The following is a 20330-nucleotide window of genomic DNA, read 5'->3' on the forward strand; positions in this document are numbered from 1 at the left end:
TTATATACAATTCAACAAGATAAAAACTGAGAAGTGGTTTCGATAGTTTGGATGTGACCCTATTTTTCAGTTAAAAAAAGTGAAAGCTGAAGATCAATTATAAGATCTGGAAGATCATCACTAGATCAATTTGGAAAGAAGAATACACACTCAAAACGCTTTCTTTCATCACAATTCCTACCCTTTTTCCAATCTCTTCACTGCCACCTATTTCTTAATACTACAAAATAAAGTTCCCTTCTCTCTTCTATATAAATATCTAGTAACTCAATTGGGTTAAAAAATGTCATGTTCATTTTAATTATTTTTTTATCTTGTGAAAAATATCCAACAATCGACTGGTTTGATATCAGTTACAGGTAACAGTTATTACGAACTCTTGTTTGACATTCAGTTTCAAAACACCGACGGGTGCGGTACATGTATTTTCTCGCTGCGTTAAATTCATTGGCAGCCTTAGGCTGTCTGTTCATTGGTCGGGTTGTTGTCTCCTCATGACATATCCCCCCATTCTTGAGTCTATATACGTTTATGGTTTGTGTTCGAAGGTCAGCTATATTCAACAGTTCTGCTTCAGTATTTACAGATATTCATTTCAACCCATCATATGCCTTACTAATGTGTATATAGATATACGCAGATGAGGTATGAGTGCCAATGAGACAACTCTCTATCCAATTCTTAATTTATAAACGTAATCCAAAATAGTTCAAAGTATAAGGTCTTCAACACAAAGACTTGGGATCGCACCAGGAAAATTATATTCATGAAGAAAACATTCCAGGAAGTTTGATGACAACGCAAGCCAAATAATACAATTTTGGAATAATAATGTTTTACAAATAATGTTTTGAATGACTTTTACAACCGAGTTTTACACAATCGAGTTTTAATTGACATATTATCCAATTTAATATATATTAACCAATACATTTTCAGTTATGTGCTTGTTCAACATACAACTAATTATGTCTCTTACGTTCTGAAAATTACATAGAAAAACGTCACAGGAAGAAAACCATTTTCTATTTGTTATTTTCTTTAATTATTTCTCTCAATAAATGAGACCTTTTCCATTTCACTAGATTTGAATGTGTTTAAAATTCAAATAGAACATTTTACAACTGGTTATGTTCGCAAATTTCAGGTCATGAATCTTAATTGTTCAAAATACAAGTTACAACATTTAGTTTTATACTGTTTATTTGAATGCATTGCGTAAACTTGTGCCTCATGTGCAAGTAATGACATAGTTTGGTAAGACCATTTCTAAGGTTATAAAATTCAATAATATCGGTCATAGTTTTTGCATTAGAGAGCATCACAGTACTGGTAAACAAGAATAAATAAAAATAGCGGACTACATTTGTACAAGGAACATTAATAAAGGGGAAGAACATTGTGCTGTTAAACCATCGCCAACACACAATCTTCATGAGCTTCGTATCCTACTTTCATTTTCACCTTGAACACAAAATAAGCTAAAAACTTTTGTCTAAAAAAATTCTGCCAAAAGAGTAGTACACATTATTATTTGAAAAAGATGAGAACACATATCAAACTTTATTGTCAAGCGTAAAATAAATCTGCTGTTGCGTAATATGCATATATCTAAAATGAGAGCCTGTATAACAACTTACGACCGACAAGAGTGACTGAAAATGACAAGGGAATGCAACCATGTCCATGCGATAACATGCAGAAACACTGGACATCACGATATATTTGCTGAATAAGCTTTTAAAAAACAAGGCGCATGGGTTGCAAAGAAAAATGGCACGTGTTGCAACTTGTGTAACCTCCACATTGAAAACTGTTTCGGAAATCATTGATTAGTATTTCTCGCGTGTTTTCAGTATAGTTACCATATAATGAGTGAGACTTCCTTGTTGGATCGTTATTTTTTAATATTATTTTATGAATGAGGAATAGCACTGTAAGACCCGGCAAAATAACTTGTATGTGACGTGACGAAAAGACGTTAACGGCAGTACAAAAGTCCCACAGAAAGATGACAACAATATGAATTTCTTAATTTCTTGCCTATTATAATAGTTTCAAATCAAGATTAGTATTAAGAAATGAAGATATTTTTTTAAAATGCATTCAATATACATGAACATGTAAGAGTACTTGCACATATTTAAAGTAAGTACGAAACAAATAATAAACTAATACAGTAGTCATGTTTCCTCGAAAAAAAGAAATAACCAGTACATATTCCGAAGATTGCCTGACCTTGTGTAATACTAAGAGATAATAATCGATTGGGGCTCATAAATGTTTAAAGCTGTAGCAATTACATATTAAAAGTTAATTTCGAATTTTAACGTGTTCATTCATACGATGATAAACAGGTCGTAGTAAATAAAAATATTGACCGAGATATTCTTCTACGAGAACTTACTAAATGCATGCAATTTGTTTAAAAGCCTTACTAATGCAGCTTATGTAATTACAACCAGTGCAAACAATACAACAGAAAACTAAAGTAATAAAGGACAAATTAGTTTTATCGTGACCTTATATTCTTTATTTCAATTGTTTGCCTTGTTAGATCTTGTATGTAAGTGCACACAGATGTAGTTGTTAACCTTTAGGTAAACATTTTTTTTGGCATTATATAATTTCTACATATCATTATTTTTCGTCTATAATAATGATTATATGTTATATGCTGTATTGGAAAACATAGAAGTAGCTGTTAACGTTTTGAACACTCTCTGTATATTGTGTAACTTTAGTGTAGCAATGCCTTAAATGACAAGGTACGATAAGGCCTGTTTTTGCCCACCCACGCACCCCTATTTTCTCATTTTTCAAATTCTGTTTCGGAAAGTTGCGTATAATGTTAAAATATTCCCCGAGGTTTGAAATTGGTTTGAATGAACTACAAAACCATCAATTTTAGCAACTGGGTGAGGTGAGGGGGTTGAAACCTTTTTCTTTTCTATTTTTTTTGTTACTGATAAAAATGCATTTTATTTACACTTCTGGTAAAATAATTAAAACTATTGATATCTCTTTTACATTTGGACCATCTTGGTTTACAAATTTTATCGCAAAATAAAACCAGCCCTTAAGACCTTTCCGCATTTCCCGATATTTTCATCCTCGAAAACAAGCGCCATCATCAATAAAGTTGAATCATTAAAAATATCGATGATATTTAGGTTAGAGTTTATCTAAGTATAGATTATAACATGTCTTTTTTCATTGGCCCTTGTATCATCCCGAGACTGCCATATCGGCCTCGAGGCTTTAGCCGAAGGCCCATACGGGTCGAGGGATGAAACCAGAGCCAATATGGAAAAGACATGCTATAATCTTTTTATCACATATTTAAGTTTTGCAGAAAAGAGAAAAAAAAGTTCAATAATAACAATTGAATGAAACATAACAGGTAAATCTTTATTTTTTTCAAATCACAAAAGCAATTAAAAAGTCGATAAGGACTCAATGACGTCACGTCATTTGGAATCGGGCACACTATCAATATACTCTTTTTTGCCCCGGGCAGTTTTGAGGTTATTGCATTATGCCAAACTTAAGGTATTCATAACAAATATGTGATAATGAAGGTTAGTTTAAGACACATTTGTACAGTTAGGTCGTTATCATATGAATACAACATGTTTTCAAAATGATTGATGCAAATGCATAGATTTTAATACATCAACCCGACTACAAAACAAACCGAACGGATGATATATTATAAAATCTATTAACTTTGCTTTTTGTTCTAATCATGGAATCTGAGGCCGTGTTCACATTGACCTAAACTCGGTGTTATGTTAGTGTAACTCACACATAAACTAAACAAAATTACGTTCCCATTGATAAAACTCAATGTTTACATGTAGTTTAAATCATGTTTTGCCTACATGCAGTCGATAGTCGATGTAGGCCTTGTGTAGGTTCAGTGTACACAAAACTAGGCATTCCGAACTGTAATTTTTCCATTTATACGTAAAAAAGAAACGATTTTTATATAAAATTGATACTTATAACACTTATTAATAAAGTTCTTTACAGAAATATTTGTCTAAACTTGATATATTTATTTGTTATAAAACACTTTACGTAGCCTTATTAGCCCCTTATCAAGACTCATCCATCATCTTTGCCGAACACATAATTTATTAGAAAAGGTCTTCCCATATCGACTTGACGTACACACTTGACAGAAATATTTGCCACTGGTATATTCAAACAACGATTCACTCATTAATGCATTACTGAAAAAGGGTGAGGTTACTTGCTTGTTTGTGTAGAATCTCAGATCCGTTAAAATACAATTAGAAATAAAAAAAAAATATCACCCTCTTCTTTTGCCAAAGAAAAACTTGTAGAAAAAATATCATTTCAAACAAACAGAAAAGATAGAAATGTACTGATCCTTAAAATCGCTATTCTTTTTCTCTGTCTATAAGCAAGCTGATGCAGCCTTTTTTAATGCGAAGTCGAGACATCTTTAAACTACTGCAAATCATCCAAAATTACTTTCTTAAAGGAGCAACCACTTTACTTTAAAAACAAAGGGGGGGGGGGGGGGGGGGGGGGTCTGAGTCCGAATTTTTCTCTCGCGCGAAAGTTAATATTTATTTCGAGGATGGCAATTCAATATTTAACACTAAAATGTATGGGGAAACTTTGGATTCAGAATTTTTTTTCATTCTAATCATCTGTTTGACTCGATTTTTTTAATCAAATTGTGGAAAAATCCATCCCCCCTTTTTTTTTAAAGTCAAATGGTCGTTCCTTTACTGCTAGAAAAGTTGTTTGAAAGTTTGAATTCGGTTTCTACGTAATGAACATTTAAATGACATATAGTTTACAAGTGTGAACAAATCTTATGTACAGGTAACTAAACAAGGTGTATAGATGTGGACAAATCTTATGTGAAACTAGTGTACAGTTCATTAAACCAAATGTAAACATGTTTACTGTACACGGCGTTTGGTGTGAACACGGCCTAAGTTACCCAGAAGATGTGATTCATGAAATTTTAAAAGAGCGCATTTGTCTAGTGTAAAGAAAATCTCAAATTATGTACTTATAGTGATATAGAAAGAAAAAGTCAAAATGAGTACTAGTATTCATCCACTATAATACATGTATCAATAATTGAGTTGATCATAGCCATTGATTTGATAATTATGAATATCATGAATCTCTTAACAAGACAGATTGAATAACTATTTTCTCTGTACTGTCATTTTCTATACACCTTTTTAGTATTTTCGACCTTATGATCAAATTAAGTTTGAGGTAACATTGCCCAAAATTTTGGCGAGTTCAAATATTTATTTTAAAACTGATTAATCAATACAATATCGTAGAAGTAAATATATCATTTGTCTTTCAGATACAAATTGATTATCTTTACATAAGCCTATCCTTCGATGAAGTTTTTTTTTATACAAATCTACACCAATTTCGACACATTTGATCCCACTATTCAGACAAGTAAGGCTTTTAAAACTCATGCTCATTGATTGCTTGAAACTTTTATATACTAGAACATTTTATGTTTGCTAAGCTTACATGTGAAATGATTGAGAGATTGACACTGTGGCATGTCCACATGAAATAGATGTAGATCTACACATATTTTATCTGACAGCATTGTTAGAGCCTCCGGAAACACCTCCATTTACCCTGTTGCTACCAAGTCTTTTAAGCCATCCCAAAGGTTACAATAAATAAAATAAATAACATTAAATGGATCAAACCTTTGATTTGGCTAATCAGATCTTGAACATAAAACATTTAAGTACCTTTAAGAATAAGACAGTGCACAACAATTAATTGTACGATTAAAAAATGATCAAAAATAGCAGAATGAATTTGATTTGCAACTGTTCAGTTGATTGTATACAGAGATTGAAGTGATTTTGGATATTTCTGTTTAGTCAATGAAATCGTTCACATTTAGTGTTCGTGGTCTCTCTTCAAAAGGATTTGAGAATTTCAAAGTATATTTTGATCACCATGTACATTTATTTAAAATAAGGAGAATCGGTACGATTGCCACAACCAGTTACAGTTAAACCAGAGTTACAATGACGTAGTCAAAGCAATGATAAATTTTGTATATAAAAGTTTCTTTATGAAGAAAGGGTTGTCCAAAAATTCAAAATGCTCTAAAGTTAATGAAACGACACAAATAGTGACTGGCATATGCAGATATGACATTTGACTTTGGACTTTGCAAAGATGTGTAGGCAATATTTACAGAAACTGATGGGGAAAGTTTTACTTTGACCCTATGGGAAAATGCATAAAATCAGCATTTTCTTTAAGAGTATTTCACCAAAGTCCGGCACGGGACGTTTGCGCTTTTTCATAAGACATTTGCGCTTTTTTTTGTGGACACTTGCGCTTCAAAACATAGGACATTTGCGCTTTTTAAAAATGGACATTTGCGCTTTTTACATAGGACATTTGCGCTTTTTTTATATATATATATCTATGACTTCCCTCCTCTTTTATCCGGGCTTTAAAAGTTTAAAATTCATTCCATAGCACATTGTTGATATGTGTTTAAAAGTTTATGTACAGCTTAAAGTAAACATTTTTAAAAGAAATAAAATCAAGCACTGTCATCACAATAACAGGTCAGTTTTTGGCTTAATATTTGAAGCCCAATGAGTGAACACATTTTGCTCTTGTTACCTGTCCTGATTGGTACTTAGACCACATCTTAAAAAAATGATCGAGTTTCTCCTTCCCACTTCCTTGTATTCTTTGGAGAGTCCTAATGCTTGATTTTTTCTCCATCAGGCTTGGGACAGATTGAAACGGCAGCACTTCAAGAGAGCTGCTGGAAATAAATTTCTAACAACAACCATAACCAGGTCTAGTCTCTATAACTTTAAAATCCATGATCAAGACTGTGTAAATGTAAACTAACTAATGACAAATATAAGTTAAATTTATTCACGTAGTGATAACTTACCATTAAGATTACAGGTAGTCGACTATAGGTAAAAAGCGCAAATGTCCGATCAATTCAATACAGGTGAATCAAAATTAAAAGCGCAAATGTCCATAGTATTTGAAGCGCAAATGTCCTATCGTTTTACAGGTTAAAAAGCGCAAAAGTCCTGTGCCCTTTTAATCTTGGTATTTACATTTTTACACAAAATACAAAAAATGAAGGCATGACAAATAATTTTGTCTTTTATTGAGTTTCTGTAATGTTGTCTCATTGACAGAAACACCATTTTGTTTATTCATAGTACTATAATTTATGTTACGCAAGATTAAAACATTTAGTGTGTTCCTGAAACAAAGTTGAACGCGGAAACGAATCTTTCCCTGATAACATACTAGTTAAATTCATGTGGAGCAAGTAGGATAATTCCTATCATGAGTTAAATAATAATAATAATACAACGGATTTTTTTTTATTAAACCTTGAATATTAAATTTAAGCTTTTTATTGAGTTATGTGATGTTGTTTTTTTGACGTAAACACAATATTTTGTTTTATTCATACTAATATAAACGCAAGGTTGAAACGTTTAGTTGTTTCTGAAAATAAGTTGAACGCGGAAACAAAACAAAAGCCTTCCTTGTTGTTATATTAAGGTAGAGCACGTACACTTATTTCTATGTAATGTAAATGAAAATGAGTCTTACATGGTGTCAAGGTGAAAATAATATCATACAACGCAATTAACACTGGTCTTAAGTGGTTCTAGACTGTAAAAAAAACCGGATTCAACGTGTAAGACTAACACAGTTTTAAATAAAACACGTTACGTTTTGTGACAAATAATCTCCAGATTACAAATTGAGATCAAAGAGTTCACCATGTACCAATTTACGTAACTCGAATAATTCAATCCCTCTCCGTGTACGATTTCCTTCCACGCGATGTTAATGTAGCCATCCTTAGATCAGCGGAACATTACGACTGAGTTATCCGGGTTACGATACTTTTTTGGTTTCTATTAATACAATCACAGCAATAAAGGAAGTATTTTGCAATCATGGACAGTATATTAACAGAACAGGTCTAGGAGCTCCAGACAGTTAGCGTATTTCTGTACAGGAATACAATTTAGTTACTAGTATTAGAGTTTTAATTTTCATTTAAAAGAAAAAGTTCATGTGAACTAGATGGCATTTTCTTCCTCTTGGTTATCGTTATATCCGGGCAAGCACAAGTTTCTTCCCCTTCGTCACTTTTGTTTTCGTTTCCTCCCGCTGTGCCGCAGGTATATCCTCCTTCTGTTATTTCATTTTATATTGTGTGCATCCGTGTGTTTTTGAACTAGATGTCTGTGAGTTAAAACATTTTTTTTTTATGAAACACAGGTTAGTTAGTGAAAAATTCGGTGACACTGCAAAAGTACTTTAATACTTTACGAGAACATATTTGAATACGACTTACAATTCTTTCACAGAACGTTCAGTTGAAAGTCATAAAAAAATACCAGTTGTCAATTTAATAATCCTTAAACGCGTCAAGTATGTACTTATAAAGACCACAGCACTTAAGCAATTACGTATAAACATGAATAAAAGTAGATGTGGATTATAAACATCAATGAAACAACAATTTAGAGAAGTAAACAAAAATAAAATGCATCTTCCTTGTTTTAAAGAGACGCATAAATTACAGAAAGGACAATGATCGCTAAAAGACAGACGACGATATCAAAAATTCACAAATGCCTACAGAAACGTTATCGTGTTGATGTAACATGAAAGTGTCATTTGTTATCTTATGTTTCGGATGTTGAATGAAATTCCATGTTCGACACCCTGTATTTGGGTACATCAGCATAAAACACTCTAATAATTTTATTGGAAATTTTTTGGAAATGTAAAAATTGTACTGATTAACTATTTATTTTTATGTATAAAGGAAGTATGAACAATAGTATAGTGTTATGTATAAACAGCCAGTTCATAACACTTTTATTTATAAATGATAATCAGAAATTTAAAAACCGAAGTGAACGTCCCGTACACCCCCCCCCCCCCTCCCCGCGCTTTTTACTGTATTGTCCCTGTTTTTTTCCGCATCGGCCCTGTTCGAAGAATAATATTAAATCTTAATTTATATCAGCAGTGGAACGTTTTCAGTATTGGACAAGCTTATTTATCCGTATAAGGGCTTATTTGCTCATATCATTTAATGATAAACCATATGGTTTTTTTTTTACTTACAGTAATACTTTTAATCAAAAAGTTATTAATATTCCCCTAGGGACAATCATAAACCTGGCCATTTTGAACATCTAAAATCAAATTGAAAAAAAAATCACGTGCAAGTTACCATTTCAGTTTGGAATCGTTTAAATATTTTTCGAAACTTTTGACATTTTTGCTGTTTCCATGGTTACAGTGGATAATTCCAAAAATCTAAAAGCAGACATCTCATTGCCACATGTCATATTATTTATACCGGTGATATATAGTCATTCTTCCCCCATGCTAGTTTTTCCCCCGGGGGAAAGACTGGCATGAGCCAATCTTTCCCCCGGGGAAATTTTGGATCATTGTTATTCTTCCCCTGTGGAAAGTTGACAATACGTATACATATTGTAACTTTTCCCCCATGCCAATCTTTCCCCCATCATAGATTTCACTATGTTTATATAGAGTCTGGAAATTAAACCGAACAGTGTTAGAATTAGATTCATTTATAAATATACAAATTTGTTGTTCATTTACATTTACACAAATCTGTCTACAGGTTTATTAGTCTGTCTATGAGTCAACAAGTCTATCTTTCTGTTCAACAGTTTTTCTATGTGTCCCTAGTCTGTTTACATTTTTAAATGACTGTCTATATGTCCGCATGCAAGGAAAAAACTACTGACTGACCAGAAGTGGTTAAAGTAAGTGTGTTTATTTGAATGATACCAAGGGTCCACGAAAGAGAATGGATGTGATCAGAATGTGCTTCGTGTGAATAAATATATAACATGTATATAGATATAGGAAGATGTGATATGAGTGACAATGAGACAACTCTCCATCCAAAAACCAATTTATAAAAGTAAACCATAAAAGGCCTCCAACACGGAGTCTTGGCTCACACCGAACAACAAGCTATAAAGGGCCCCAAAATTACTAGTGTAAAACCATTCAAACGGGAAAACCAACTGTCTAAGTTATATAAAAAATATGAGAAACGAGAAACACGTATAAATTACATAAACAAACGACAACTACTGTTCATAAGATTTCTGACTTAGGACAGGTGCAAACATTAGCAGCGGGGTTAACCGTTTTAATGGTACAAAACCTTCTTCCTTTTTCTGAAACAATAGCATAACATCACAACATAGAAAAACACATATAAATACATATCAAATGTATATTCACACGATGAAGCTTTGGTAACTATAAGCTGAAAAAAAAGTAACTATCATTTAAAAAATCTTATCGTGACGTCGCCGACGTTATATTCCAAGGCGGAAAATTTAGCTTATCATGCTACTTACGGGGGAAAAATTGGCCTGATCCTAGTTTTCCCCTTATAACGCTGAGGGGGAAAAGTGGGATCATGCCAATTTTTCCGGGGGGAAATTTTGGATCGATCCAGTATTTCCCCCCGGAAATTTTGGCATGGGGGAAGAATGGCTATAGGACACCGGCACAGGACGTTTGCGCTTTTTACCTGTAAAACGATAGGACATTTGCGCCTCAAATACTATGGACATTTGCGCTGAATTAACTGTCAATAACGATATGACAGATTTAATCAACCCCGGATGTCGAAATCATCTGATGACCATTGAAAAAATAGCCTGAAAACTTTAAAATTTTGAAAATTTGCTAAAATAAGATGTTCTAATCATGTCACACGTTGTTTGAAAACCTTGATCTAGTGAGCTCTCTGATAAATCTGTAAATTTAATACAAGACGATGGTTTAACCTTCCAATATAAAGATATTATAATTAAAACGATTGTCATCTGTAGAAAAACGATATCCTAAAGCCATTTAAAACAATAACTACTACACTTACAGTGTAAATCGTTTTCATAAATTGGTCATGACATGGATTTGTTTCCTTCTCATTCAGACACTGGCTCGAGCAAGATTTAAAAAAAGACTCAATGTTTCCCTGTGTCTTGACTGAATTTTGTCATTTGTATCGTTATTGACTCAACGTGTGTAGGAAATATTGAAAAGTTTTATTGATACTTGCAATCAAATACTAGACAAATAACTAATTTATTTACATGTACAAATTGTATTGAACAATTTCTATAAGGAAGACACACGACAGATATATCCGGGTCTAAAAACTTAAACGTTTTTAGTATACTGTAAAAAAAAATATCCAGGAAGAGAAAGGAAGGAATAATGGCATCAAATGCAGGTTCTATGAATGTTTGAAGAGTTTTTACACAAGCGAAGGATCTGTGATGAAAACATCAATGAAAAATCAGAACAACAAGCGAAGGATGTAAGGAGGCAACGTCCGTTATGTTGATACGAGATCGAATTTTGCTATTGAGCGTTGTTAACAATGTAAAAGATATACCCAAGTCTAATCAATGCGTAAAAGACTTTCAACCAAATGTTTGATATGTATATGGAATTCTTTAAATGAATAATTATAAAACATTAAGGATAGTGAAAACCACTATTGTGAACAAAATCATTGCAAAACATTTATAACAATCAACAGTCATAATTTAACAAAGTATAGTCAGTACCATTATTTGTTTTAATTGGTTAAATTTTTTTTTTTAATTGTATCTGTATATTATTATTAACGCATTATTCTCCTTTGCCATGCATACGAATGTATACAGAATTCACGTAAACCTGTTTCATATATTATGAAGTGCTAATTACTTACAAGATGAGAATATCTAAATTTTTAAATACAGAGTCTGAGTGACTGGCCTTTCGGACATATTCAACTTAATCTTTAATGATATGTCTTTATCTAATTTGATAGTACAGCAAGAAGTACTATTCGTTTTGTTGATAATAGACCAAAGTACTATCGTACTACAGACAGATATTTGAATCAAGTGGAAGTCTCTTGAAAACACTAGAATCCAAGGTTTGTTATCTAAAAATATTATTGTGTGTTTTCCCTGTATAAATAAACATAGATGTTGATGATATTAAATGAGAAAGGGATACATTTACACAATTAAGACGACAAAATGATAAATATGTATATCTTCCACTATATAGGCTTTAATTATTTCCTATCCAACTGAACGAGTTTATATGTTAGTGAGAATAAAGATACTCTAGCTGACCATGACGAAATAGTTGTGCTCCAATGATCACAGATGTGTTTCTGTTGTCTTTTTCTCAATCCCCTGATCTGTTTCTCGTTAATATTTTATCACAAACGCGAAACACCGGATTTTTCCTTGTCGTATAACACTCCTCTAGCGGAATAGGAATAGCTTGTTTTCCTTGCCTTTTGTCTTTATCTATGAGCTTTGGTTTTTGTCATGCTTTGATTATATTGTTGGATTACCGCATGGTACATGTATCTTCTACCTTTTTATTATTCTAATTAAGGATCGCGAGATATTATAGAACATGTCCTTAGTAAGGACCGTAGAATTTTTCATTCGTAGTTTTTAACGATTTGCAAAAGAGTAGGTCCAGTAAGACCCCTTTTTGGCCCCAAAATATAGCAGTTTTACAAAATTGTTAAAATGTAAACTTTTAGTTATTTATTGGACAATAGAATGCTTCTGGTCCGAGACCACAATTGTCATCCCTTGATTTTCGTTGTTCGATTTTCGTTGTTCGATTTTCGTTGTTCACGAATATAGTCCCTAGTGTTAACAGTGGGTTACTTGCCAATAATTTTTATACCCATTCCAAATTTATTTCTCCATGTTTAATGCCTCAAATTGTAAGTAGGGGGGGGGGGGGGGGGGGTGAAATTACACTGTAAAAAAATTTGGGTCCAGAATTTTACAAGAAAGTAGTGATTTGGTCCAGCTGAAAAAGGTTAAAAATTAGCACTTCGGAAGCTGTCAAAAGACTTCAAGACACCCTAAACACAAAATTGTCCATATTTTTAGTTAGAGGCGATGAGGTTTTCTATAATTTTGATATAAGTTGTCCCAAAAGTAGTACAACACACTGTAAAAGTTTCATTGAGAAAGCGCAGGTGGTTTTTTTTTTAATTTTCATTTATGTTCTAAAAGAAATGCATTACGAATTAATTGTGTTCTCGGACCTTCTGCTACATTTGTTGTACATACATTTGGGCTGTTTTTGACAATACAATGCGCACATATCGGGTACAAGAACCATTAAGTCATGCTAAATTACTGAAATCTTCACAATTCTAGCATTTTAGTTAAATTTTAGACGGTTTTCGTGTGAAACAAAAGTGACCGCATTCGTGTTCATCCTTAATATTGAAATGTGAGTTGTATTTTATGATAAGACATAAAATATATAAAGGTTGAGGATGAACACGGATGCGGCCACTTTCATTTTTTGACAAAAAACCATCTGAAAAGCGATATTTTTCGGCATACTTTGGTATTTATCATATTTGAGCTTGAATCGGGTCGTTTTTAATGACTAAATCAGTTAAAATCTTTCACATAAACTAATTGATTCAAATTAAATAGCCACTTAAGTGTTTAAAAAGTGGTCAAAATCTTTCGTCAGATGAACCTGAAATTTTGAGGCCAAAATCGGTCCTTACCGGACCTACTCCTTTAATTTCCCTGTTCTACTCTATCCGATAATAGAATAAATTCAAAACTATAGAATTGGACTAATTTCGGGTTATCAGTACAATATGAACGATTGTTCATAATTGAAGGCTGAACATTTCAGTGTTCTTCACATTGACTGGGATGCTGTCTCATTATTGTGTTGGTTGCTTTGTTGTTAAACGTCTTTTACGTTTGATTAACACGATTTTTAACAAAGCGTCAGTAGGTTGTACCTAACACTACAAGGAGATAACTCTGTAAAATCAGCTAAAAGTTTTAATTACGTCAGATGTTTTTAAGGGCATATTAAGCGTCTCGGTGATCAAAATAAGTGTTTGTCAAACTGCTTCATAACCAGTGTAATTTTTCTGATAAAACGGTTGGTTCAAATTTTTTGAAATTTTTATATTTTTGTCAAAGGGTGAAAGTAAATACTTTGTCAAAATGTTATGAAAATTAAAAGAGCCAATTCAATTTTAGTTAATGTCTTGGGTTCCACCTTAATGATAGCGGCAGATTTAAATTGTTTACATGAATCACACGTGCGAAATATAAGTAAAGTGTGCTTTATTATTAAAGAAGGAAGTTAATCATTTAATCACCGGAACATATATCATTCTAGGCAGAATCTGTGGGATCTACTTATATCTGATGATATTAGATAGATAGTAATAAGCACAAAATCAAAAACAACATATGATTAATTGCACAAATCTAACATCTTTTTCTATTAGTAAAAAGAAAGAAATATATTTTTTTAGAGTTTGGATCATTTTGATCACTCAAGAAGAATTGGTACTCATCGAGCAATTTATTGCTCGTATTTGCTCTTTTAATTAGGACATATAGAAAGAAAAATTACACTTTAACATGAAAAATAAATCCTTAAGATATAAAGTCCCGATAAACAACTCTAACAGTGTTTTCAATTTAGCATGTTTAGCAAAACAAAGATATGAATCTGACCACGACTAAAGTGTTTCTGATTTTTAATAAAAGGACATACAAAGGATTGGAATCAATGTACAAATAAATAATAAAAAAAATTAAATAAAAATAGAAAGACGATGTTATGAATTTTGTTATTCCGTTTCCTGAAAATTACTGAAATAACAAAATAGATATTCTGCTACACTAAAAAAAAACTGAAAGTGTGTATCTAGAAGGAAACTTGTTAGATTTGTTAAAATTTGTTAAACGTAAAATCATATTATTTCCATAACTGAAATAATGGATTTTTTTTCAATTTTAAGTTTAACTTAAAATAATCTTGAAAACTATTGGAAGAAGTTTGAAGAGAAAATAGTAGTGAACTTACCTGTGAGGTTTGTCTATCAGCCTTTGGAGATCAATCGCTAATAACAGGAAAATAAAACGTGTCACAGAAAATTATTTTATGTCGGCTTACTTTATATCACAGCAAAAGTGCGGAGACAATATAATTAAGTAGTCGGTAAACATACACCTCTGTTCTACGCATGTGTGCAGAGCGACACATTAGAAGATAGGAAAGTTGTTAAGTATACTTGTACATTCATGTTCAAATAACGTAATTAGAAATAATTGTTTTACGTCCTATACAGTGATTCTACAATCAGATAAGGCGTTACTGATCCTTAATTTACGTGATAAAAATTCAAATCCATATTTTATTAAGGTATGCGACGATTGCGCGTTTTGGAAATATGACGCATTTCAGGCTATTGAGGAAATTGTTTCATTGTTGACTTAACATCTCTGTTACCTCCATTAGGGTGGGAGGATGTTACAGACTCTTTATTAAATGAATGAAAATATATAGATATAGGAAGATGTGGTATGAGTGCCAATGAGCCATCTCTCCATCCATTTATATGTTAATATAAATGTATGTTTATATAAATTTATAAATTTATATGTTAATATAAATGTAAGCTTAAAATGCAAGGAAAAAATGAACAGAGAGGCTATAACTTGACACCATATTGTGATAAATAAAGAAACAGCCATAAAACATGTTATATAAAAAAAAACCAGTAACAAACACTTGTGTTAGATGAGATACACAGTCATAAACACATGTGTTTTATCAGCAAACCAGTCATAAACACATGTGTTATATCAGCAAACCAGTCATAAACACATGTATCAGATCAGCAAACCAGTCATAAACACGTGTGTTATATCAGCAAGCCAGTCATAAACACATGTGTTATATCAGCAAACCAGTCATAAACACGTGTGTTATATCAGCAAACCAGTCATAAACACATGTATCAGATCAGCAAACCAGTCATAAACACGTGTGTTATATCAGCAAACCAGTATAAACACGTGTGTTATATCAGCAAACCAATCATAAACAAATGTGTAATATCAGCAAACCAGTCATAAACACATGTATCAGATCAGCAAACCATTCATAAACACATGTGAAATATCAGCAAACCAGTTATAAACACATGTATCAGATCAGCAAACCAGTCATAAACACGTGTGTTATATCAGCAAGCCAGTCATAAACACATGTGTTATATCAGCAAACCAGTCATAAACACATGTGTTATATCAGCAAACCAGTCACAAACACGTGTGTTATATCAGCAAACCAGTCATAAACACATGTATCAGATCAGCAAACCAGTCATAAACACGTGTGTTATATCAGCAAACCAGTATAAACACGTGTGTTATATCAGCAAACCAATCATAAACAAATGTGTAATATCAGCAAACCAGTCATAAACACGTGTGTTATATCAGCAAACCAGTCATAAACACATGTATCAGATCAGCAAACCAGTCATAAACACATGTGTTATATCAGCAAGCCAGTCATAAACACATGTGTTATATCAGCAAACCAGTCATAAACACATGTATCAGATCAGCAAACCAGTCATAAACACGTGTGTTATATCAGCAAGCCAGTCATAAACACATGTGTTATATCAGCAAACCAGTCATAAACACGTGTGTTATATCAGCAAACCAGTCATAAACACATGTATCAGATCAGCAAACCAGTCATAAACACGTGTGTTATATCAGCAAACCAGTATAAACACGTGTGTTATATCAGCAAACCAATCATAAACAAATGTGTAATATCAGCAAACCAGTCATAAACACATGTATCAGATCAGCAAACCATTCATAAACACATGTGAAATATCAGCAAACCAGTTATAAACACATGTATCAGATCAGCAAACCAGTCATAAACACGTGTGTTATATCAGCAAGCCAGTCATAAACACATGTGTTATATCAGCAAACCAGTCATAAACACATGTGTTATATCAGCAAACCAGTCACAAACACGTGTGTTATATCAGCAAACCAGTCATAAACACATGTATCAGATCAGCAAACCAGTCATAAACACGTGTGTTATATCAGCAAACCAGTATAAACACGTGTGTTATATCAGCAAACCAATCATAAACAAATGTGTAATATCAGCAAACCAGTCATAAACACATATGTTATATCAGCAAACCAGTTATAAACACATGTATCAGATCAGCAAACCAGTCATAAACACATGTGTTATATCAGCAAGCCAGTCATAAACACATGTGTTATATCAGCAAACCAGTCATAAACACATGTGTTATATCAGCAAACCAGTCATAAACACATGTGTTATATCAGCAAACCAGTCATAAACACATGTGTTATATCAGCAAGCCAGTCATAAACACCTGTGTTATATCAGCAAACCAATCATTAATACATAACATATGTTATAACAGGGTTTAATTTTTAAATTGTTATTTGGATGGAGAGTTGTCTCATTGGCACTCAAACCACATCTTCCTATATCTATTAACACATGTGCTATATCAGCAAACCAGTCATAAACACATGTGTTAGATCAGCAAACCAATCATTAATACATAACATATGTTATAACAGCAAACCAGTCATAAACACAGGTGCTATATCAGCAAACCAGTCATAAACACATGTGTTAGATCAGCAAACCAGTCATAAACACATGTGTTAGATCAGCAAACCAGTCATAAACACATGTATCAGATCAGCAAACCATTCATAAACACATGTGTAATATCAGCAAACCAGTTATAAACACATGTATCAGATCAGCAAACCAGTCATAAACACGTGTGTTATATCAGCAAGCCAGTCATAAACACATGTGTTATATCAGCAAACCAGTCATAAACACATGTGTTATATCAGCAAACCAGTCATAAACACGTGTGTTATATCAGCAAACCAGTCATAAACACATGTATCAGATCAGCAAACCAGTCATAAACACGTGTGTTATATCAGCAAACCAGTATAAACACGTGTGTTATATCAGCAAACCAATCATAAACAAATGTGTAATATCAGCAAACCAGTCATAAACACATGTGTTATATCAGCAAACCAGTTATAAACACATGTATCAGATCAGCAAACCAGTCATAAACACATGTGTTATATCAGCAAGCCAGTCATAAACACATGTGTTATATCAGCAAACCAGTCATAAACACATGTGTTATATCAGCAAACCAGTCATAAACACATGTGTTATATCAGCAAACCAGTCATAAACACATGTGTTATATCAGCAAGCCAGTCATAAACACCTGTGTTATATCAGCAAACCAATCATTAATACATAACATATGTTATAACAGCAAACCAGTCATAAACACATGTGCTATATCAGCAAACCAGTCATAAACACATGTGTTAGATCAGCAAACCAATCATTAATACATAACATATGTTATAACAGCAAACCAGTCATAAACACAGGTGCTATATCAGCAAACCAGTCATAAACACATGTGTTAGATCAGCAAACCAGTCATAAACACATGTGTTAGATCAGCAAACCAATCATTAATACATAACATATGTTATAACAGCAAACCAGTCATAAACACAGGTGCTATATCAGCAAACCAGTCATAAACACATATGTTATAACAGCAAACCAGTCATAAACACATGTGTTAGATCAGCAAACCAATCAGTAATACATAACATATGTTATAACAGCAAACCAGTCATAAACACAGGTGCTAGCTCAGCAAAGCAATCATTGATACATGTGCTACATCAGCAAACCAGTTATTAAGAACTATATTAGATCTATAAACCAGTCATGAACAGATGTGTTAAGTCATTCATAAACAATTATATCAATTTAACAAACCAGCCATTCCATTCTTAATTTTATAAATACATAAGTTTAATCAGCAAACCAGACATATATATTTAAGCGGTTGATTAGAAGACCAGTCATTAACAGATTAGTTAGATCAGTAAACCGGTCAATAACACATGTACACTAGTTGACTTGAAAGAAATTCTTTGTTTTTTAATTATTTCTTTGATTAAAAATTGTTTGCATTGACTGAGGTTACCTACAGAAAATTTCATTTGTTAACAAAAGATACAGAAACTACCATGGAGACAGACAGTAGTTATATAGTTAATGAATAGTGGCAAGTCCTTGACACTTGGGGTGCAGAGAAGTGAAAATTAATCAAAAACTGTTAAACAGAAATTAGCAAATACAAAACTCTATGAAATAAAAAGAAATCCTTGACCTTTCTAATCAATATGTTTTGTTTATCAAAGTATTGACGCACTAGTTACAGTGACTTTAAATAAGCTCGTCATGGATACAAGGATCAAAATTTTACGTTTACGCCAGACACGCGTTTCGTCCAAAAAAGACTCATCAGTGTCGCCCGAATCAAAAAATGTTTAAAAGGTCAAATAGAGTACAACATTGAAGACTAAAAATTCCTAAAAGTTTTGCCAAAAACAGCTAAGGTAATCTCTTCCTGAGGTAGAATAAAATAGTTATATTAATGAAAAGCCTAAAAGCCTAAAATCCTTTAAAATATTCATTGTTGCTGTCTAATGATTTGATTGTCCTTTAGGCACCTTCCACATCCGTTTTAACGTACTTCGCTTCTTTATTTTAAATATATACCAGCTTTAATAAGTGTTTGGTATGACTATTAATGTTCACATCTGTTTTATGAACTATGAACATAACATGTTGCTTTTTGTAAAAAAATATTTCCGTTCTCTATTATACTGTATACCTTGCAATAAAATTATTTTCATTTAAAAAATGTACCTGTGTAGATTAATCTATTTGGCGGCATTTTGTTAAACTTAGTTTTTCTGAATATGTTTAACATAAAAGCCCGTATTTTATTTTATTGAATTTGTATTTGCAATGTGTCATAGCTCACATTTATTCGTTCAGTGTATAGAAATAGGAAGATGTGGTGTGAGTGCCAATGAGTCAACTCTCCATCCAAATAACAATTTAAATAAAGTAAACCAGTATACTTTTAGGTCAATGTACGGCCTTCAACACAGAGCCTTGGCTCACACCGAACAACAAGCTATAAAGTGCACCAAAATTACTAGTGTAAAACCATTTAAACGGGAAAACCAACGGTCTAATCTATATAAAAACAAAAATGAGATACGAGAAACACGTATAAATTCTATAAAAAAACGACAACTACTGTACATCAGATTCCTGACTAAAATTTACAAATTCTGACTTTGATGAGAGAGTTGTCACTTGTCTCCTTGGCACTCATACCACATCTTCTTATATCTATTGTTAAGCCAAACAAACAATAACTACCTTGTTTATTA

At 32.5% G+C, this 20330-nt stretch overlaps 1 protein-coding gene across 1 annotated transcript in view; it reads right to left on the reverse strand.

Annotated features, from left to right (window-relative positions):
• LOC134685667 (uncharacterized) overlaps positions 1-15180 on the reverse strand; it is a 48214-nt gene extending 33034 nt beyond the window's left edge. The window contains exon 1 of the mRNA XM_063545627.1: positions 15010-15180. The gene's annotated coding sequence lies outside the window, so the exon portion shown is untranslated. The remainder of the gene's footprint in view (positions 1-15009) is intronic.
• Positions 15181-20330: the final 5150 nt, after the last annotated feature.

This window comes from Mytilus trossulus, chromosome 9, assembly GCF_036588685.1.
Source record: "Mytilus trossulus isolate FHL-02 chromosome 9, PNRI_Mtr1.1.1.hap1, whole genome shotgun sequence".
Lineage (NCBI taxonomy): Eukaryota > Metazoa > Mollusca > Bivalvia > Mytilida > Mytilidae > Mytilus > Mytilus trossulus.